The sequence below is a fragment of the Equus caballus genome, chromosome 16 (assembly GCF_041296265.1).
Source record: "Equus caballus isolate H_3958 breed thoroughbred chromosome 16, TB-T2T, whole genome shotgun sequence".
NCBI lineage: Eukaryota > Metazoa > Chordata > Mammalia > Perissodactyla > Equidae > Equus > Equus caballus.
In genome coordinates this window covers 36,650,292-36,673,094 of record NC_091699.1, presented here as the reverse complement: position 1 = coordinate 36,673,094, position 22,803 = coordinate 36,650,292, and the positions used below count along the sequence as shown (strand labels likewise).

The 22,803-nt window shown below is 42.1% G+C and overlaps 1 protein-coding gene across 7 annotated transcripts in view; it reads left to right on the top strand.

The window, feature by feature from the left end:
- Nucleotides 1-22,803, top strand: part of ATXN7 (ataxin 7) — a 130,801-nt gene that overhangs the window by 51,942 nt on the left and 56,056 nt on the right. The window lies entirely within an intron of this gene.

The following is a 22,803-nucleotide window of genomic DNA, read 5'->3' as shown; positions in this document are numbered from 1 at the left end:
TTTCTGAAATAAATTGGGGATCAAACATAGGGTTGCTAGCATTTTATAATATATATAATTAGATACGTATATAATTCTTACCATCATAAAAGTATGAGGACCATTGTTTTGGAATAAAGGGCAGCCTTTTCAATTTGAAGAAAGTTTATGTTTAGGAAAAACTCTGCACTGTCCTTATATTTCTCATTTCTTTGTGGACTTTTTGGAGGTTGGTATGTATTTTAGTATTTAAGAACTACTGTTTTAAATCAGCTTCCCAAGTGTCTTACATGTAACCCTGCTTCTGTCTGGTGTTTGTAGATGTTATGCAGAAAAGGGTTCGCATGTGGTAAGTCTGCAAAAGACAGCTTTAAAATAGAGGCAGTACTGGGAACTCCAATTCCAGAGTTAGACAAACCTGGGTTTAAATCTCAGCTCCAGTAGGTGAGTAACTTGAGGAAAATGACATAACTTTGCTAAGCCTCAGTTGACTTACCTGTCAAATGGGAATAGTGGTAGTAGCTCATAGTGGTTGGGAGGATTAAATGTATAATGCAGTTTCAGCACTTTGTACAGTGTCTACCAAAGTAACTGCTCAATAAATGTTAGTTGCTAATTTTATTATTAATTTTTTTGGTGATGAAGATTGACCCTGAGCTAACATCTGTGTTTGTCTTCCTGTATTTTGTATGTGGGATGCTCCCACAGCATGGCTTGATGAGCGGTATGTAGGTCCTCACCTGGGGTCTGAACCCACAAACCCCAGGGCACTAAAGTGGAGTGCGTGAACTTAACCACTATACCACCAAGAAAATACAGTGTTGTAAGCATACATCTCATCAGGTAGTTAGCCAGAGCTCTCGGGGGAACATCAGGAAGTGAAATGCCAGTTTTCCTTTAGCAGGCAGTGTGTGGGCAGTGAGAGGAAACCTCAGCATGACCAGGATAACAGAGTGTAGCGAGTGAACCCGAGTTTTGAGCTTTCTTGGACTCTAGTAAAAATGAGAAGTAGGAATTGACATTTCTTATTTCCTCCTTTAGTCATCTCTTTTGACTTGCAGAGAGAAGCTCAGTGTGCGTATTTACTTTCCTCTGTTTATACAGAGTTGCACTTGCTTCTCTTCTGGAAGCCTGTAGTTTGTGTTTGTTTAGGTAACTTCTTATAATGTTTTACAAACCTCTTTTTCTGGGCAAGAAAGGTAAATTATAGCCAATAGAATAAAGTCATCCTCACTGAATTGGGAAATGGATCAGAGAGAGAAACTGAGGCCACTGCTTACATGCTTTTATGTGTGTGTGGTGGTAGTCACAGGGGGTTTTCTGCCTGATGAGGGAATTTAGAAAACTGCCTTTTCAATTCTTGGAAATTTCCATCTTAACTTGAAGCAGTTCTCCATTTAAGTTACCTTGTTCTCTTTGGAAACTATATAGACAGATAATGGGAAAAAAACATTATAGAAGTTAATATATGCTCATTATAAAGATTTTACTAATAATGAAAATAAGGAACACAAAAACCATCATTCTCTTTAATTCCACTCTGGGCCAATTTTAAATCTTAAATTACAGGATTTGGACTTAGGGCAATTCATACTTGACCAAGGACACCTATGTAACTACTTTGGGCACTTATCCATAGGTAGCACTCAAAGTTGCCAGCCTGGTCATTTTGTTTCCTGACAAGGTCCAGACCCTGTCCTTCAGCAGGCTCGGGATATTTTGTCCAGCGTGATTCCTGCCTTGTGAATCCTCTGGCTGTTGTGCCTTCATTCTTTTAGCTTTTATCCCACAAACATATGACAGGCATGATCTCTGTGCCTCTTGCAGGGCTAGAGTGTGAGGGTACATCTGCAAACAAGGTGAGAAAGCAGAGCCCTAACCCCCAAGTCAGGCAGTTGATCAGCAAATACTTACGGAGTTGCCCACTAAGTGCCAGGTTCTCTCATGGCTGTTGGGAGTAGAGTGAGCAAGACAGAAGGAGCCACTGCCCTCTGGTGAAGTGAGACGCAGTAAATACACAAACATCTTTCAAGGACGTTGAGTGCTGTAAAGTCAATAAAGTAGGCTAATGAGTTGGGGGAGGGAGAGGGTTCTAGCAAACATGACCAAGGAAGGCTTTTCTGAGAATCTAACATTTGAGCTGAGATCTGAATGGTGAGAAAGAAGAGGCCACTGGATCATCTGAGATGGGGAGAAAGAGTGTTCTAAGTGGAAAGAAAAAGCAAGTACATGGCCTCTGAGATAGGAATGGAGAAGAGTGGAGGGAAATGAGGCTCAGAAAGGTCAGATAACGGAGGCCGAGGAGAGGAATTTGGATTTATCCTAAGTGTAATGGGAGCCTACTGCAGGGGAAAGGCCTGATCTAATTCATGATGTATAAAGACTACTGGCTGTTGTGTGCTAATGGATTAGGGGGAGGGTGTAGGGACCAGCAGCTAGGTGAAAGGTGATGGTGGCTTAGATCCTGATGATGGCAGTGGCAGTGCAGAGAGGATGCCTTGTTAAGGATATGTTTTGGAGGTAGAGTTGACATGATTTAGTGAAAAGTTGGATGTGGATGAGGGAGAAACATAAGGATTGGGATCTGAGGCTTGAGCAACTGACTGGTACCATTTAATGAGCTGAGGAATGATGGAGAACGTGGAGACTCAAGGTCAGAGCTCTGTTTTTGGCCACACTGTGTTGGATATACCTAGCATTCACATTCACCTGTGGAGTCAGCAATTGAACATACACTTTGGAGCTTGGTGGAGCAGCCTGGGCTGGATACACTGGGTGAATCTGCATCATCAGTGTACAGAGAGCATGGAAAACTGTGGGACAGGGTGAGTTCCTCTAAGATGCAGGTGTCAATAAAGAAAAGGAGAGGGCCAATGGCTGAGCCCTCATTGAAGGGGTGGGTGGGTGAGGAATCTCCAGTGAGTTGGGAGGGGAAACCAGGTGAGTGTGGTGGGTATAGAATTTGAGACAAGAAAACACTTTTAAGTGAGGAGTGATCGCCTGTGTGAGATGCTGCTGTGAAGCAAAGCAAAGCCAGGCCAGGGAATTGATCTGTGGCTTTGGCAGTGTGGAGGTTGTTAATGACCTTAATCAGGAGAGTTGAGGTAGATGCCTGGTTGGAGGGGACTGTAAGAACCAGCGCTGAGGAAGTGGAGAGGGCAAGTGTGGGCAGGTCTTCAGAGGGTTTTGCTTTGAAAGAGCATGGAGAAATGAGGCAATAGCAGGATGGGGGCATAAATAAAGGGAATAAAAGGAGGGTTTGTTTTATTTTCTTTATTTTGAATAATATTAGGACATGTTTGTCTGCCACTGACAATGATCCAGGAGTAAGGGATAATTGATCACATGTGCAAAATGAATCATCACAAAGGTAATACCTTGAGATGGGATCAGGGAATGGGATCAGAGCCCAAGAAGACAGGTCAGTTTTGCATAGAATCAGAGACTTTTTTCTGTTGTAATGAGAGGAGGAGCATGTGGATTCAGTTGCAGGTAAGGATGTGGAATTGTGGGAAAACAAAGTAGGTAGTTCTTGTCATTTCTGTGAAGAGAGAAGTTAGAAGGGCATTGGTTGAGAGTGGCTAGGAAGAAGAATTTTGTCTGTCTTTTTCTCAAAGTATCTAGTTGGGGGGAATAGCCAACTAAAATGGGCAGTTATGTATCCTTTAGAGGCCTTCCAGTGTACTTAGAAGAAAATTCAGACTTCTAGCAAGGCCTGTGATACCTAGGGTGCTGGGAATGTGAGCCTAGAAAATCAGGACTCTCGGCAGTTTGAAGTGGAGTGCAGTCAGAACGTGGCTGGGGAAGCAGGGATCAGGTGAAGAAGGCTTCCGGGAGGAGCTGAAGGGGTGAGTTGGAGCTTTTCTTAAGCCTTGAAGGAGGAGTTGCCAGTCAGATGTGGGAGCAACATCTGAGGTGGGGGCGTCTCTACGAAGGGAGCCTGGAACTCGGCTGCAGCCCTGGGAGGTGGGTACTGGAGGGCAGGAGAGGGAGCTGGATGCAGCAGGAGGCAAGTCTTCCTGAAAAGAGGCTGTGCTTTGTCCAGAGGGTGGGCTTTAAAAGATCACCATGGTAGCAGCGTGGAAATTGAATTGGCAGTGGCTAAATTGGAAGTTGGAGGCCAATGGGGCATGTGGCCTAACGCCTTAATGTGAAATCCTCAAATGTCTGGGTGATGATACACTGAGGAAATGAGGTTTTAAAATCTAAAATGGATTGTTTCTCCCTGGTAAAACCGTTTAATGGTTTCTGTTTGTTTGCATTCATTCATTCATTTAGTCAGCATGTATTTATTGAGCACCCACTTTGTGCTAGATATTGTTGTGATTTTCAGAAAAACAGCAAATGTTTTAGAACTGCCCCCATAAGCTTCTATTTTAGTGGGAGAGACAGGCAACAGTAAAAAAAAAAAAAAAAAAAGTGAAATATATATATATGTTAGGTGGTGATGGGTGTTTCAGAGAAAGATAAAGTGTGGAGGGGTACAATTTAACATAGAGTAAGAAGGAGTTTTCTGAACCAAGACTTGTAGGATATGAAGATGTGAGCCCTGTGGATATCGTGGGTGAACCTTCAGGCAGAAGGAACAGGAAATCCAGAGGGTCTGGTGGGAGAGGATCCTGGAGTGTCCAAAGAACAGCAGAGGGCCAGGTGACTGGAGAAGTGTGAGTAGGGGGAGTGTACTAGTAAAAGTCAGATGCTGAAGGCTTGGGAGTAAGTTGGGGAGGAAGATCACACAGGGCCTTGTAGCCCATTGAAAATCCAGATCCCTTTACTGTGGCCTGCAGACCCTGCTTGGTCTAGCCTCTGCCAAGCTGTCCAACCTCATGACCTTCCATTTTTTCCCCCTTGCCTACTATGCCTCAGGCAAGCCGCCTCCTTCCAGTTCTTCTTGCACACTGGGCTCTTTCCCACTTCTTTTTTTTTTTTTTTTAAAGATTTTATTTTTTTCCCTTCTTCTCCCCAAAGCCCCCCGTTGTATATTCTTAGCTGTGGGTCCTTGTAGTTGTGGCATGTGGGATGCCGCCTCAGCATGGCCTGACGAGCGGTGCCATGTCCACACCCAGTACTTGAACTGGGGAAACCCTGGGCTGCTGCAGCGGAGCGAGCGAACTTAACTGCTTGGCCACAGGGCCAGTGCCTCTTTCCCGCTTCTGAACCTTTGCATGTGCTGTTCCCTCTGCCTGGGCTTCCGCTTCTCCTTCTGCCCCCACCCTTTCCTTAGGTTAGATATCACCTTCTTAAAGGAGCCCTTCACATCACTATCGCTTTGTAGCCCTTATCAAAAATTGTCCGTAAGTATCTTGTGTTGATATAAAGCAAGCCATCACTTGCTAAAATCTATCATTACTGTTAGATTCGGGGAATAAATTCCAGGTAGAAGGATTATCATGACAAGTTTTTACATAGGTCTTGGCTAAATTTGCAAAATTGGCCTGGAGGGAAAAAGCAGTTTGGACTACCTACTAATATTCTTCAGCCTCCTGTTGGGACAGGAGTGGTAGTGTTCACTGCAGTAACATTTCATCCCCTTGTTGGTTATAAAGTTTGATAGACCTTGCTCATCTTTTGTTTTCAGTGTTCTAGTACCCTCTTTTTGGTTGAGTAGGAATATGCTGTGAAGAGAAATGGTTTTGGTTTTGGAATAACTGGTTATGTACAAACAAATGACAATGTGCCTGAATCCCTCTGTTACATCGCAAGGGTTTTTTTTCCCCAAGGTAAACTTTGTGCTTTTTTTGGTCTCTGAATAGGGAATTTATTTTCTCCCTTCCCTTTATTACTGTTTCTAGGTCTTTTTCTCTCTGTTCTCATGAACCACTGTACTGGGGACAGGCTCAGAGTTGACTGTAGATTTTGTGTGCTATACTTTCTATTCCTCTTATCTTACTTAGCCCCATGTCTGATGAGCTTTTCATTGTTGACTGGCAGCTGCAGTGGCTATTTCTTTAAAAGATCTTATGTTTGGTGGATGTTTTTTTAAAAGCTAGTGATTGTTGCTGAATATAATCTGTGTTGTATGAGTTTATAATCTACCCATAAATCATAGTGTTCTCATTGACGAGATATTTATGACAGGATAAAAAATTATATAGATTTATAGTAACGAAAATACAGATTTTTTTTCCTAATTTAAAAACCAAACCATCCAGATAGATTAATAGCTTAAGTTGGTAAGCACTAGTATTCATCAGGTGCCGGGTAAGTATTTGTAGAAATTTCACAAAGATCCTCTTTTTACCTCCTTAGTAATTCTGAAATAAAAACAACTCTTTAAATACAGGATTTCGATGGATGGCATTTAAGAATTATGAAAACATGTCAAAATCTGATAGCTATATGGTTTGCATACCCATTTTATTTAAACAGTATTTGAGAGCTTGAAAAATTAAGCATCTTAGCCACTACCTGGTACTGAGTAATAGCAGTACTCATTATTTAAGCACTTCCTCTGTGTCAGGCACTGTGCTGAGAACTTTACAGGGATTGCCTCCCTCAGTCCTTCCAACAGTACTACAAAGCAGGTACCTATGCCCATTCTAAAGATGAAAAAACTGAGGCCCAGGGAAGGTAACTTGCCCCAAATCACACAGTTTATACGTGGCAGAGCTGAGAGTTCTGGTCTCGCTGACCCCAGAGCCAGATGGTTCCCTGATTTGTCAGTTCAGTGGTGGCTAATTTCTGCTTGTTGAGCTGCTGTTTATCTGGGGACACTTGGAATAGGCTTTAATATATGAGTAAACAAGTAAAGTATCAAAGCACACTCTAGAAAGCAGTTTAAAATCAAGGATGTTGCTTGATTGGTGTTTTAGGGAATAGCAGCAGCAGTAAAGTCCTGGTGGGGAGAGTGGGAGTATTGTCTGACAACTTTGGACTTAAAACCTTGAGGAGAGGGGGGTGAATATGTGTGTCTATTAGGCCAGGCAAGGATTCATTTAAAATCCATAGTGAGCATAATTTGTGGAATGCATGGTGGAGAAATGGTTAACTCTCAGAAAGCGAATCCTAATAGTTTGTTAGCTGAAACAGGTGAAAATAATTGAGAAATTTTTTGAACATATCAGGGAAGTGGCATGTATACTAACCTTTTAGGGTAGTGTCTTCAGCTAGGAAGAGAAACAAAGCTAATATAACTTTTTAAAATAATGCACGGAGATTCTGGTAATTCAAAAGATTATCCAGGAGTCTCTCTTTTGAAAATCAGAATCATAGGGGCCGGCCCTGTGGCCGAGTGGTTAAGTTCGTGCGCTCTGCTGCGGCGGCTCAGGTTTTTGCCTGTTCAAATCCTGGGCATGAACATGGCACTGCTCATCGGGCCACGCTGAGGTGGTGTCCCACATACCACAACTGGCAGGACCCACAACTAAAAATACACAACTATGTACCAGGGGGCTTTGGGGAGAAAAAGGAAAAATAAAATCTTTAAAAAAAAAAAAAATGAAAGAAAATCAGAATCACAAACTTTTACTGTCTCCCTCACCAAACCATTTTCTGCTTGATATTAAGTAGCTGAATTGATTGGTCTGACCTCTCATTCTTTGTTTCCTATCTCTGCTTGTCTTATTGGTGGTGCTTCCCAAAAGGGAAATAGGTTACAGCAACAACAAAACTTTCCCTCAGATGTTTTTCTTTTCTTTGGTCATATTGCATTACTGTGGTCTTGCCTACATGTGACACGACTGGCACAAGGCAAAGGGGAGTTTGCTTGCAGGCCAGGCCAGCTTGCTCTTCCTGGCCGCAGAGCCCCACCCAGCCTCCTGTCTTTGCTCTGCACACAGTGGGTTCACATTGTCTCTTGTCAGTGAGGCGACTAACAGGCAGTGGAGAGGTCACTGAGAAGCTCCTCAGCCATCCACAGGGACTGGGAATTACCTGCTTAATAGCCGTGGGTAGGAATCTAGGGTTTTGAAATGGCTCTGACTAAATTGGACATAACTTCGGAGTTTGTGTGTTTGTTTTACAGGAAAAGTAGGTCTTAATATATATTTTAATGGTTTTCAAATAGTGCTGATTACTTTGAGACGTTAAACTTTAATGGTTGATTTCGGTAAAATGTAGCAGCCCCATTCAGAGATAGCTTTTCCTTCCATTTTAAAAGTTTTTATTTTTATTCCCAGATCCCCAGGAAATTTTAAGTGCTGTCAGTTTTATGAAAAGGTAATAAGGAACGAGAAAGGAATATGTCTTGCAAGCGACTGGTTTGGCATTATCACTCAAGTTCTTATTTGCCTGATGAAAATACCTCATAATAAGACCCCTGAGTTTGCAGCCCCTCCCCAGCTTTCCCGGGAAGGCCTTGCCCCTAATTATGTCTTTATCTGGACACTGTCAAATGAAGACAGGAGCCAGTGGGGAAAAACAGCCACCTGATCTTTTTCACATCCCACAGTGTGAAATTTGGGATGAGTTCTAACATACCCCTGTTGCTTGAGGATTTTTGTACCAAGTTTTAAGACACTGGGCAGGTGACTACTTCTGTGGAGACATAGTAAGAGCTCGTGAGTGGGTTTTGTTAAATACGGCTATTGAGTGCCCTATGGGGCGTGGAAGAGTAGAGCAGTGCTGTTTCAAAGAACTGCTGAGGAATTAAAGTGAAACACAGAGGGGTCTAGAAGAGGTCGGCCCTTAAAACTGGAATCAATGGAATATTTAGTGGAAGTTCTGACTTCTTGTTTGTACTGGTGATCTTCTTACTATTACTTACTTGTAAGAACCCTCTGAAAAAGTGGAAAGCGTTAAGCTTAATTACTCAAAATTGTAGCTTAGCTCTGTTAAAGGTTTTGTGTGCAATAGCTGTGGATAGTGTATGTGAAATCTATGTTTATAGGGTGTCTGGCCTTGACTAGGGTGTCAGGAAGGAAGAGCCCTTGAAGACCAGAGAGGGCACTCGTGGACTTTCTCTTGCTGCAGAAAACACGCCAAATCCCTGGCCTGTGGCCACTGAGGGACTGATCAAATGTTCCTTTTTCCTTATGGCCTTTTTTTTCTTTTTAAGATTTATTTTTATTTTTCCTTTTTCTCCCCAAAGCCCCCTGGTATATAGTTCTATGTTTTTAGTTGTGGGTCCTTCTAGTTGTGGCATGTGGGATGCCGCCTCAGCATGACCTGATGAGCAGTGCCACGTTTGCGCCCAGGATCCAAACGGGCAAAACCCTGGGCGACCCCAGTGGAGTGCGCAAACTTAACCACTTGGCCACGGGGCCAGCCCCCCTTATGGCCTTCTTGCCTTCTCTTCAGAAAGAAGGTACATCATTGCCATATCCTTTTTTTTGCTTTGTTTTCAACGCTCCTGGCTATATTCTTCTGGTTTAGGTGGTCTCCTTTGTACACCCACATCCGCTTTAAATTGTCCCTCTACCCTGCTAACTCTTACTTCAGGAGAAGAGTTAGCATTAAATCCTGCTCTCTTTTAATGTCTCCCATCTCATGTCATAACATGGGTGACAGATGTAAATTGTGGCTGTGATAAACGTGTCTCAAAGGAACGAAAAACCTTAAGGGTAGAAGTGGAAGTAGACACATGAAGAACTAATGCATGGGCTTTGAAATGAGAGCTTCTCAGACTAAGTTTATTTGAGCAGTGGAGGTCCTTAAACCCCTTCATAGATTTTTGCAAAATATTGTCTGTATTTGCCTAAGTACAGTTTTCTAGGGGCAGAAAATATACTTTTCAGCAGATATGCAAAGGCTTTCATGACCCAATAGTGTTCAGCACCACCAATGAAAATACCTGGAGTCAAGGCTGGCCCGGTGGCACAGCGGTTAAGTTCGCACGTTCTGCTTCGGCGGCCCCGGGTTCGCCGGTTCAGATGCCAGCTGCGGACATGGCACTGCTTGGCACACCATGCTGTGGTAGGCGTCTCATATATAAAGCAGCGGAAAATGAGCACAGATGTTAGCTCAGGGCTGGTTTTTCAGCAAAAAGAGGAGGATTGGCAGCAGATGTTAGCTCAGGGCTAATCTTCCTCAAAAACAAAAAAAGAAAAAAAAATACCTGGAGTCTTTTTATAAGATCGTGGCAAGTCTCCATTATTATTTCACTTGTAGTTAAAGCAGATTTTTTTGTTTAAGTTCCCCTGTTGAAGATAGTTTTTGTTTTAATTTCCTATTAAGTTTGTAAATTTTTTGTTTTGCTTAATTAATGCTTTCAGAGCAGTATTGTTTTCTATAGTTTTTATTAATAACATATAGTATTCTGGCTGCTTAAGAGCCATAAGTGGGCCAGCCTGAGAAGATGATCATTTTTTGTCATAATGATACCTTGTGATATTTATAATCGAACCTGTTCATAAATTAAGGGCAAATGAGGGACAAACTTCAGGACATGAGGTGGCAGCCAGGGTGATCTTTCTGAAACTCACATCTGATAGTGTTTATTATTGCTTAAATGACTTGCTCTTGCTTAACTGACTTCACTGATTCCCATTGCCCTTAGGGTAAAGTGAAAACTACTTAATGTGGCTGATGGACAAGGTTGTATTTGTCCAGAGCCCACCACATCCTCTCTGCTCCTTAGCTCCTCCCTTCTGGTTATTTGCTGTCTCTATGCACACTCTTTCCCCAGACACGCTTCCCCCTCCCGTGCTCCCTTCTTTCCCCTAACCCTCTTCCCCAACAGAAAAAACATTAACCCTCATCTCTTAGGTCTCAGCTTCCATATTAGTTCCTCAGGCAGACTTCCTGGGCCTCTGGTCTAGCTTTATGTCTGCAGCGTGCTTTTTGTGTTCAGCCGGAAGGAGATCTTCCCGTGACATCGAGTATAGCTCTGCCTAAGTTTTTTTAAACGACCTGTAGTATTTTGTATTGTGAGTATACTATGGTTGTTTAAACTCGACCTCTATAGATGGATATTTAAGCTGATGGCCATTTTGCTGCTTTTACTAACAGTGTTACAGTTGGAATACTTTTTACAAGCTTCTTAGCACTAGTGAAATTTCTATTTGTCTGCTCGTTTTGTAAATAAACAGACAAATGGAGGGTATATTTAAGTAGATAATGCCAAAATACTCTCCAATACGCCTTTTCAAGTGTCAGAGGTCCATCTAGGTGACAGAAAAGTATGATGATGGCTGGGGGCACAGTTCCTTTCTCTGGAGTCTGTCTCTCCTTAAGGAACTGGCAGGATCCAACTTTTTTCCCTGTCTTCCTGCTCCCCAAGCTTTGGGCTATTGAAATTATCTGTAGAAACTTAGAGCCCCCTGATTTGAAAATGCAGTCTGACTTTCAAAGTGTTGTTGTTAAAGGAAGAATTAATTGTAGGCTTCCTGGTAACCATAATGTTCTTCATCCGAGAATCAGCAAGTATCCAGGATATTCACTCTTTAATCCACTCAAAATCTGAGGTACAGTTTTTGCCGTCTTATTGTTGACTTTGTTCATCTGCTCTGCACCATGGCCTCCACAGTCTCAAGCAAAGGCAATAGCTGTCTCCTACCTGCCTTGAGAAAGTCCACGATGAATGAACTGTACAGGATTTGGGCTTGAAGAAGGAACAGAACGTTAAGTGACTGCGTAGTCTCAGCTACTTTTCTTTTACAGAAAAAGAGGAAATATAATTTCCCTGTGTCTGTGGTAATCTCCCTTGTCCTCACTCTTGTTAAAATGATATTCTTTATTGGGTATTGAAATAAACCTGGGCAGAGTAGTTTGAGAACCTTTCTGGGAAGAGGGTAATGTTCCTTCTGAAGGGATAATGAAGTTGATGCCTCTCAGGTGTCTATTGGAGGGAGTGGCCAGTTGATATTTTTCTTTGTATTAGTTTGTATAGTATTTATTTTAAGATAAAACCCTCAGTTTAAATTTTAAAAAAAGGTAATTGGAAGATAGGTGGTTGATACATTCACAAATTTTGCACTTGACAAGCTACTGATGTTTCATCCTTATTTTCAGAATCACTTGCTCTAACTCCTTTGCAGCTAATGGTCGGCACTGCATTTGTACTGAGAGGCCAGAGACTAACTCCTCTAGGAGCTGAGGAAGTCTGAAAACTGCCGCCATGTGTCCTGTCCATTCATATTTGCCTTTCAGCCAGCAGCCTCTCCCACCTGCCATAGCCTCTTCGTTTCTCTCTACTCGGAGGCTATGATTGAGTCTGGCTTCTTTGGTGTACTGTGTGCTGAAGTTTCGCCACTTCTGGGAAGAAAATTCACAGAGAGAAAGAATTGCCTGGTTCTCTGGGTTCCTGGGGACAGGGGATGTTTTTCTTTGTGTTTATGGGAGCCACTCTTTGAACAATGGATGGAGAAATCAGAAATCAGTCATCCTTTGTGTACACCTCCTTCCAGACGTCAAGATGGGATGGGGGAGCACTCGGAAAGAAATGACCTGTGGGAGAGAGAGAAAGAGAATACTTTTGGATGGTAACTGAGAGAAGAGAGGGTTAAATGAGAAGTGTTATGTCCTAGTGACTCAGTTTTTTAAGTACTTCCTCTCTGGGTTCCTGTAATCCAGGGTGTTAATGCTTGTTGTCCAGCAGCATCACATTTCCTGGGTTACAGTCTCTGCTCCTTCACTTCCCCTCTGACCTTGGGCAAGTTATTTAACATCTCCTAGCCTCAGTTTCCTCACAAGTAGGCATGGATTAGAATAGTGTCCCCCCTATAGAACCATTTTGAGGGTGCTTTAATTAATGCAGGGTTTCTCAACCTCAGTGTTACTGATATTTGGGGCCAGATAATTCTTTGTTATGGGGTAATGTCCTGTGCTTTACAGGATCTTTAGCAGCATTTCTGGCCTCTACCACCGAATGCCAGTAGCACCACTCACTCCAGTTGTGACAACCAAAAATGTCTCTCCAGTGTTCCCTGGAGGGCAAAATTGACCCCTGTTGAGAACCACCACTTTAATATATGTAAAGTCCCTCCTCAGTGCTTGCCATATAGGAATGTTCTTCAATGTCTAATACATAGAAGGTACTTGATAAATGTTCGAATGAATGAGTGTTGGTGTTGCTGGTGTTATGCTGTTGAAAGAGTGCTAGCTCCTTCCTTAGAAATCATATTATGGAGGAGATCCCTTATTGAGATTCTTATGGCACTGCAGTAACTAAATTCTTTTGGGTGCCTACCAAGAGGAGCACTCCCTCCCATCCTGAATTTTACTGATGTTCCACAGCAGCACCCAGAAAGTGCCAGAGTAACTATTCCTGTCTATCTTTGATTCCAAGATGCCTCTTTTTCTCGTTTCAATATTTCTGAAATCAGAATGGGTTATAAAGTTAAAAGGCACATTATTTTATTTCTCCCCAAAGGCTTATATTGACATAACTTGATGGCAGCTTTGAAGTTATGGAGTGTGGTATTTCTGTGAATGCCTGGGCTTCACACCTGGCTTGGAAGCTCTATATGGGCAGAGGCTGTCTGACCGTGCCGTTCTTTCCCAGTACTCAGCACAGAGTCTCAAACGTTTGAATAGATTGCACTTTCCAGGGTTCCATGATGATGCCCTTAAACTGCTTTTCATATGGTTTTGGACCATGATACAGATCAGGGCGAAGAATAGTGCAGACTCTCACATGATGTCGATGCCAACAGTGTTTTTTCAGTAGTCCCTATTTTGCCCTTTCAGCAGTGTGTTTGAGTGGTTATTTGACTGTTCTACTGCATTTTGCTCACTATAAAGATGAGTATACAGTACAAACTAGTTTTCCGACACTGGTGGTAAGAAACATGTATCTGAAACTTTTACAGGAGGGTTGCATCATAAATGCTTGTAACTTAGGCAAATTATACGATGGCACAAAACAGAAAAATAGTGTGGCTAATTTCACCAGTTGTTCAATGTGTGTTGCCCTGAAATGTGCTTGAATGGGAGGGGTGAATCAACTAAGGCATAAGTTCCACGAGGAGAAGATATTGCTCACTGCTCTTATCCTGAAAGATAATGGCATCCTGGAAGAGTGCTTTGAACATAGTAAGCACACAAATAATCATGGACTTTTGATTGCTTTTCCTTTATTTGGTCTCAGTTCCCACAAGTGTCTCAAAGTGTAAGCATCACATTGTCCTGTGATTCTGGTGTTTAATTACATGGGGGTTTTTCATACAATAAGGCCCCTAAACACAAGCAAACTGTTTCATCTGGTAAAAACAGCCATCTGTTCTAACATCAGTGACACAACTGGCTGTGTAGGACTTACTGGTTGGGCTCCATGTGGTGTCTGAGAAATTTTCAAGGATGATTTCAGCTGACTTTAGAAGCTAACCAACCAGTTCCTCTCTTAAAATGGAACTTCCTTGTTAAAATCTAGACAGATGAAAATCGTCAGGCATGCAGAAAGCTGGGACATCAGTTGCATGTTAGGTGGGCTTAAGCTGATCAAGGGACTGTTGTGTGTACCTTTGAAGTGATAGAAATATATCCCAGAGACTGAGTTTCACAGGTGGTATCTAGTTAGAAATTTTGTGATTTATGGCACTGAGTACAGGATCCTGGTAATCTCCTGTTTGACTTTCTTACATAGAGGTTTGTGTAGGAAAGTAGGGGACTGCCTGTGGTAGGTTCTAGGTAAATATTTGTTGATAGAGTAACCTCAGATCTAACATAATCAACAAGATGAAGGTCTGTTCTGGAATAGAGCTGGATTTTTCTTCATCCATGAGTCTACTCAGCCCATACATTGTGCCTTTGACTAGTTGGTCAGTTCTAGTCTGCTCCTTTCATTCCTGATTGAATATTTATGCTATAGTAAAGAATGGAAACATTCTTGTCTTCTAATGATCTTAATTTGATTTGCAAGTGTTCTACAACTTATACCCATTTAAGGAAAAGCAACAGGCCCCACAATAAGAAATTTCAAAAAGAAGAGTGAAAATGTTCCCGCTTTAGCCTAGTGTAATTATTTTTGCTGTTTGGTTGCCTAGGCAGACTGCCAGAAGATAGGGGTACAAATTAATTAACCAACTGTTTGCAGAGATATGGCCATGTCATTACTGATAAGCATAGGCATAAATAAGGCAGTGTGTCGGCTGTTTTTCTGAAATGAAGGAGGACCAAAATATGTTAACTAAAAAATAGACCAAGCGCTTAGTGGGGGAAAAGTATGGTTTCTGTTAGTTTCCATTTATTAGCATATAAAGTTATTTTCCCCTATTGTCTTAAGTGCTTCCTAGTGTGTTGAATGGGGGGAAGAAAGTGTGAATTGTCATGTTAGTGTTTTAAAAATATAATTGAATGCTTTGTACCTCTATTAAACATATTTGGATCCCACCCCCACCCACTAAAATCATTTCCAATGTAATTTTTTATATACCATAATTTAGGGTACTTGGGATGTATTAGGCTAATGGTGAATTTTAAGTAGTATTATGTATAAAGTAACGTATGTGAATAGTTTTGCCCAGTGAGTATCTTAAAGTAAATAGTTTTTATAATCTAAGAAGCTGTATCAATTCTGTAAGGGCTGAATCTTTATATTTCTAGTTTACTCTTCCCCAGAGGTGACACTACTAGGATCCTTAATAAATGCTTGTTAGGGGAAGGAGGGAAGCGGTGTGACCAGTGCCATGTCATTGCATGCTGGTTAGGAACTAGGATCTGGAGTCAGCTAGATTTAACCTTTAACCCCAGCCCCACCTCTTGTCAGCCGTGTGATTATGGGCCAGTTACGTAATCTTTCCACGCTTATTTCCTCATTTATAAACTTGGGCTAATAATAGTACCTGTATCACAGCATTGTTGTTAGGATTACATAAGAAAGAGTGTAAAGTACTTAGCACACTGTCTGGCCCAGTAAGTTTTCAATAAATGTTTGACACAGTGTCTCTTATTGTTACAGTCATGTGTCTCATAACAATGTTTTTGGTCAACAGCAGACCACATATACAACTGTGGTCCCATAAAATTAGTACTATATAGCCTAGGTATGTAGTATGTTATACCGTCTAGATTTGTGTAAGTATTAGAGAGGGAAGAAATTTTCCTCTACCCTTCTAGGTTCTTCTGGCTGATCTAAGAATTAAATTGACATGAGACAGATTAACAGGAGAAAAATAAACAAAAGTTTAATAACATGTATGCAGGGGAGAAACCTATGAAAAGCAAGTAACTCGCCTAAATGGTCAAAGCCTTCACCTTAAAGGCCATCTTCAGCTAAAGACAAAAGAACATGTTGTGGGTAGGGAGAGTCAGGGACTTCAAAGGGAAGGAAGGCAATTCACAGGTAGAAGGAAAGGAGCAAATGTTTGGTAAATAAATGTTTGGCCGCACAAAAACAGAAGACAACAGAGGGAAGCCCAACAAACAAGCTTTTCTAGGTTCCTCCCTGTCTACCATCTAGTTAATGTTATGCCACTAAGGTGATAGCTCACTTCCTGAGACATGTTTTTTTATCTGAATTCTTTTAGGCAGTTAAGGGAGAGGTAACGAGAAAAACTTTCTGAGTCTTTTGTTTCTTAAAAATAATTAGCCTAAAATAATCCTCATGTTAAAGAGACACATTTTGGGGGTGGCAGATTTTGTTCCCCTTCAGCACACTCTATGATGTTTGCACAACCACAAAATCACCTAATGACACATTTCACAGAACGGATCCTGTCGATCCTGTCGTTAAGTGACGCATGACTGTATATTGTATTTTAAACATTTGCCTGACCTTTTACTTCAGAAGCACTCAAAAAACAAGCACCTGGGGAGAATTGGGTGTTGAACTTGAGGCATCACTCTGAACTGTGGCCATGCAGGGTGTTATCTGCCAACCACATCTGTTTGCATATGGTTGTGGTAAGTGAGCTTTGAGCACCTTGTCCAGGTATGTTGACCAGTTTCCCCTGGAAGGACAAGGAGTGAAACTGTGAATTCTGAAGAAGTAAAACCGAGATAAGAGAATGCATAAACTTTCTTGTGAAAATATTGCCCATTAGGTCTTCTAGTTATTGAAACAGAAATGAGTAAAAGAGCTAACAGTCGAAACAAACTTGAAATACTTTAATGTTTCCCAGTGGTAATAAACACCTAATCTGTTTAAACAGGAAAAGCCTTTGTGACAATAAGAGAGATTAGGAGTAGAAGTAATTAACCAGTAGCCAACACTCCTCTTTGCCCCCTTGTGTTCCCTTACAAATCTGTCCCTCCCCAAACCCGATCAGAAAAAGCGGCAGAACAAGTGAGTTTCCTGCATAAAGCGAGGCCTAATGGAAATGATTATAGAAGTAAAAAAGTATGATTTTCAGTGAAGTTGGCATTAAGACAAAAAAAGAACAGTTTGCACTTCAGGGACCTAGTCTGACCTATTTCCACCTGTCTCCTAGGTCTGACCAAGTGCTGTCAACTGAGAGACATTAGGGTATTTATGGAACTAGTGGAGGCGTGAACAAATCTGATTGATTTGAGTTATTTTCACAGACATCAATGAGAACATTAAATTGACATATATGTATGAGTGCAACAGAATCTTTTTAGACACAAGGAAGATTGATCTTTATTTTTACTGTAACTTCTCTTTAAATAAAGCTGCCTTTAGGGAAAGCTTTAATTCACTTGAGTGTAAGCAATGAGTAGTTTAAGACATTTATGTGTGGTTCTCATCATTCTTGGAACCATTTTTTATTTCCTGGGTGACTAAATTATTGATGCTTAGTACGTATATGCCTTGCCTGTTTTTTTCTTTTCGTTTTTTCATATGAAAGACATAATGTTTTAGGACTTGATTTATAAAACATTTCTCTAAAGTTAGGGGAGAGTCTTCAAAATGGTGGCTTCCTTGGTATCTTCTTGGAAATCTCAGAGGCACCTAGATTTCAGATGTCCCAAGTGTATGATCCTCATTCTCAGACCTGGCGTTCTTCCAGGATTCCTTCTCAGAGACTGGCACCACCAATCCATCCTGTCCTGCAGGATGGGAAACTTAGCATCATTCTCTGTACCATCCTTGTATCCAGGCCATTACTAAGTCATGTCAACAGTTCCTTCTAAATATCTCTGAATCTTTTCTGTGCCATCTCACTGCTGTTCCCAAGTCCAAGCTATCCCATGTCTCCAACCCGTACTATTGCAAACAGCAACTGATTGGCCATCTCACTTCTCCTTTTGAACCATGAACCTCCCTTTTCCACACTGCAGTCTGAGCAATGTTGAAAATAATAAACAATCTGATAATATTACCCTCCATTAAAATACTTCCAGTAAGCACTTCCAGATAGCGGAGCAAGGACCTCCGAAAATCATCTCCTCTATAAAAGCAATGAGAATACTGGCAGGAAATGTCAAAATTAACTTTTTCAGAATTCTGAAAATTAAAAGCTTACAGGATCTGTTGAGCATTTATGTAAGAAAAATGACTGAATCTCCATAAATACAGAAAACTCTGTGGTGTTTTAACTCACCCTATTTCTCCCTGCCCGCCTCCCCCTCCCCTAAGCTCTACATTAACTTTGAAAACCAGTAGTCTGACAACTATGGTAGCTGTGAAAAACAGCTACTTAGAAGCCACCAGAGGGGACAGAATGAGTTTGGGTCCCCTCAAAGCCCTATCTCCAGTGTAGTACGTCCCTAAAAAGTTCTATTCTCAAAACTTGGCTTTATTTGAGCTGGCTCGGAGCCCACTCTGTGCCCTATCCCTAGGGTGTTTGTCAAAAACAATTAGTGGCAATTATTGAACATTGCTGTTGGTCTGAAGTGCTGATACCACTTGAGGCTAGCAAGAGGCTGACCAAAAAACCAAATAGGAAACACTGGGGAATGAGATGTCAGTTGAGAACTTTAAAGAACTCCAACGCTATTCCTGGGAATCTAGAAAACCACATGTATGTGTATGTTTGTGTGTGTGTGTGTGTATATATGTAGATATATATATAGATAGATATATATGTCGCTATACACATGCCCAAGAATGACCTGGGAAAGCCCTAATCTCTCCCCTCTGACTGACCTTGAGGCTCTATGCCAGCAGGAAGTGAAGACTCAGACAGAATTATCAACTGCTTGCTAGAACATTGAAGGCATGTGCCAACATACACACAGAGCCTCTCAGCAAAGGCTGGGAGACTTATTGGTTCAGGATATTTAAGGAAATCCCTGTCCAATAATTAGCTTACCAAGCAGAGACTTGACTTAACCACACAGAACAAAGAATACAGACTTTACACAATTAGACCAGTAGATCACTTAAACAAACGAAAAGGACAGGTGGATCTAGTTTCCAGAGTTGCCACATTATATTACTTAAAATGTCCAATTTTCAACAAAGAATTATAAGACAAGCAAAGAAACAGCAAGACATGGTCCATATGCAGAGGAAAAAAAGCACAAAATGGAGCCATGTCAAAGCAAAGCTTTTGTATACTGTTGAAATTAAGTTGGTTTTATTCAAACCCTACATTGTTTGAAGATGTTAATTGTAACTCCAGGACAATCATTAAGAAAATAACTTAAGGGGGGGAGAAAGGTAAAAGAAAAAAGAGGAGTTAAAAAGGTATACTTGTATACTCAATTTAACACAAACGGAGGCAGTAATAGAATAGAGGAACAAAAACAGACAATACGTATAGAAAACAAATAGCAAAATCAGAGACATAAGTCCTACCTCATCAGTAGTTACATTAAATGTAAATAGACTAAACGTTATTCGGCAGGCAGAAGTGAACAGAGTGGATTAAAAAAAATCGTGATCTAGGGCCAGCCCGGTGGCATAGTAAAGTTCACGCACATGGCTTCGGTGGCCCAGGGTTCTCGGGTTTGCTGGTTCAAATCCTGGGCACAGACCTACACACCCCTTATTAAGCCATGCTGTGGCAGGTGTCCCACATATAAAGTAGAGGAAGATGGGCATGGATGTAAGCTCAGGGCTAATCCTCCTCCTCAAAAAAAATCATGATCCAACAATATGCTGTCAGTAAGAGGCATACTTCAGATTCAACGTCAGAAATAAGTTGAAAGTTAATGGAAAGATAGACCATGCAAACAGTAGTCAGAAGAGAGTTAGACTGGCCAGCCCTGGTGGCCTAGTGGTTAAGTTCGGTGCACTCCACTTTGGTGGCCCGGGTTTGGTTCCCTCGTACAGGGCTTTCTAAATGTTGGTTTTCATTCTGACTACATTGGAGGACCACTAAGGGGTTTAATCAGACCAGGTAACATTTGTGATTTAAAATATCACTGGTTACTGTGTGTGGGTGGGGAAGTGGAATACACAGAGGGGAGCACAGTGCTGTTTAGATCAAAGACCAGAGGACAGTGGCCGGCCGGTAGCGTAGTGGTTAAGTTTGTGCACTCTGTTTTGGTGGCCTGGGGCTCACAGTTTGGATGCCAGGGATGGACCTATGCACCACTCATCAAGCCATGCTGTGGGAGGCATCACACATATAAGGTAGAGAAAGATGGGCACAGATGTTAGCTCAGGGCCAACCTTCCTCAGCAAAAATAGGAGAATTGGCAGATGTTAGCTCAGGCCAATCTTCCTCAAAAAAAAGAAGACTGGAGGACAGTGATGGGGAAGATGATAAAAGCTCACATTTACAAAGTAATTTACACTGTTCTAAGCATTTTATGTATGTTCATTAGTCCTCCCAACAACCGCTGAGGTGGGTACTATTACTTTACCCATTTGTAGGTCAGGAAACTGAAGTAAAGGCTAGTAAGTGACAGGGCTGGGATTTGAACACAGCCGGTCTGGCTCCAGAGGTTTGTGCTTTTAACTGCTAGGCACCATTGCCTTAGCAAACTAAGTTCTTTCATCTGTGTCTCCCACCATTCATGCATCCACATTAGCTGCAATGAAGCAGCAAGAAACTGTCGACCCCTGTTTAGCTTTCTTCCCTCTGCTTCACCCTCCATCCACCGTCTCCTGAGCTCTCTGCAGGGTCCTTGAGAGCATGTCTTCAGTCTAGTTTCCCCCATCTTCATCACACAGGAACTTCCTGCCTCACTCTGACTTTTGCATCAGCCCTTGAGGACCACTTTCCCCCCTTTACATAAGTCGATGCACACTCATGCCAGAGTGACCTTTTGCATCATGTTTCTTCCTTGCCTAAGATCTTGGTTGGGTTCTCCCTGGCTTGCATGGTAGAGCTTAAACTGCAAAGCATGGGCCCTGATTCTCTACAGGGGGAACCCCAGCCAATCTCCTCTGCTACTCCCCTGCCTTTCATTGCTTACAGGGAGGAGTGTATCTTCAGCAGTTTGAGCACAAGACTCCTTAAGAGTTAGGCTCACAATGTAAAATAGTCAGTTGCTCTTTGGCGTATATATCTTTCCTCCGAGTTGAATTGGTGAGAGCTGGGGCCGTTGCAGCTGACATTTCTAGTGCATATATTTTCTTTTTATTTCTTTTGCTAACATTTATTGAGTGTTTGCTATGTGCTCAGAACTGAGTGCTTTCCATGGATTAGTTCATTTAATCCTCACAACAACACTATAAAATATAGGTCCTGTTAACTGTATTTTACAGATGAGGAAACTGAAGTTCAGAGAGGTTCAATAACTTAACCATGTTCACGTAGCTAGTAAGAGGAAGAATAGGGGACTTGAATCCAAGTAGTCTGACTTCAGAACTGCTCTTAGTTACTGAACTGCACACACTAGCAAAAGAGAATTGGCCAATATGCATGTTAGACAATCAGACCCTGAAACATGAAATTTTACTGGAAACTCCCACTAGGAATAGGATCGTGTGTTCAAGGGAAGCCTTCTCACCCTTGAACTTCTCTCTCACTGGGCATACCCAATTCTAGAGGATGACTGTATGTCATTAAATGACATAAAGGCACAATTGTAACTCTGCAGTTATGATCCATCAAACAACATTTAACACATAGTCATTTGCTGCTTCCTATCTGTCAAGTTAGATGTTATTAGGCTCTGTCACTAGAGGAGAAAACAAGACAAATGTGGAACTTAGTTTAGCGGGAAGAGATTAAGGCCCACAGAGCTAGATGGATACTTAGAAACAGAGGATGGTGCTGTGTGACAAGGCTAAGCCAGTGCTCTGAGAACATGTAACAGGGTCCTGCCTAGCCAAGTCTCCAAGGAAGTGAGATTGAGGCTGAGACAAAATGAAGTGAAGCAACAAGCCAGGTACAGATCTGGCGGAAGCAAGATCCAGGCAGATGGAATAGCAAGTGCCAGGGTACTGTGATAGGAGAGAGCATGGTGTGCTCTAGGAACAAAACAAAGACCAGAGGGGCAAGCTGCAGAGATCTAGTGGGGAGAGAGGCAAGTCCAGGTTATTCAGGGCCTTGTGGGCCAGGTCAGGGATCTTAGTTTTTAATGTTTTAACTGGAAGCTACAGAAGAGTTCCAAATGCCAGTCATTACTTCACAGACATGCAGTGAGAGCTCACTTCTCAGGATCTGTGCCAGGTAAGACAAGGGGTCTGCCATCAGACAGGGCTTCAGAGATGTCCACTTATAAATTACCATCCATACATGATAAATCAGTGAGTGAAGGACTATAATGGAGGTATGAATGGTGTAAGTGAGAGCAAAGCAGAAAGGCCATTGGAGCTGGTTCTTGTTGAATGGTGGGAACTCCAGAAAGAAGAAGGAAAAGCTTTCCCTGCTACAGGAACTCTTCTGGTCAAGAGGTAGGATTGTGGGAGAACACAGCAGGTTCTGAGAAGGCTGAGACAGTCTTGAGACTGGAGCAGGTTGACTCAGACTGGAGAGATGGGAAGAGCCAGAATGCTAGGGCCTTGCTTACAGAGAGGTAGGTCAGGGGTCCAAGCCCCACTTTGGAGCCAGCAGAGGTCTTCAGGGAGAGAAACGGCATCATTGCTTTGTAGGTCGGTGGCTTTGGCAGCAGAGTGGGGAAGGCTAAAGAAGGTAGAAACTCTGGACCTGTTAGGAGATCTGTCGTGGTGTGTAGAGGCCAGCAGGCCCTGAGCTCTGGGCATTG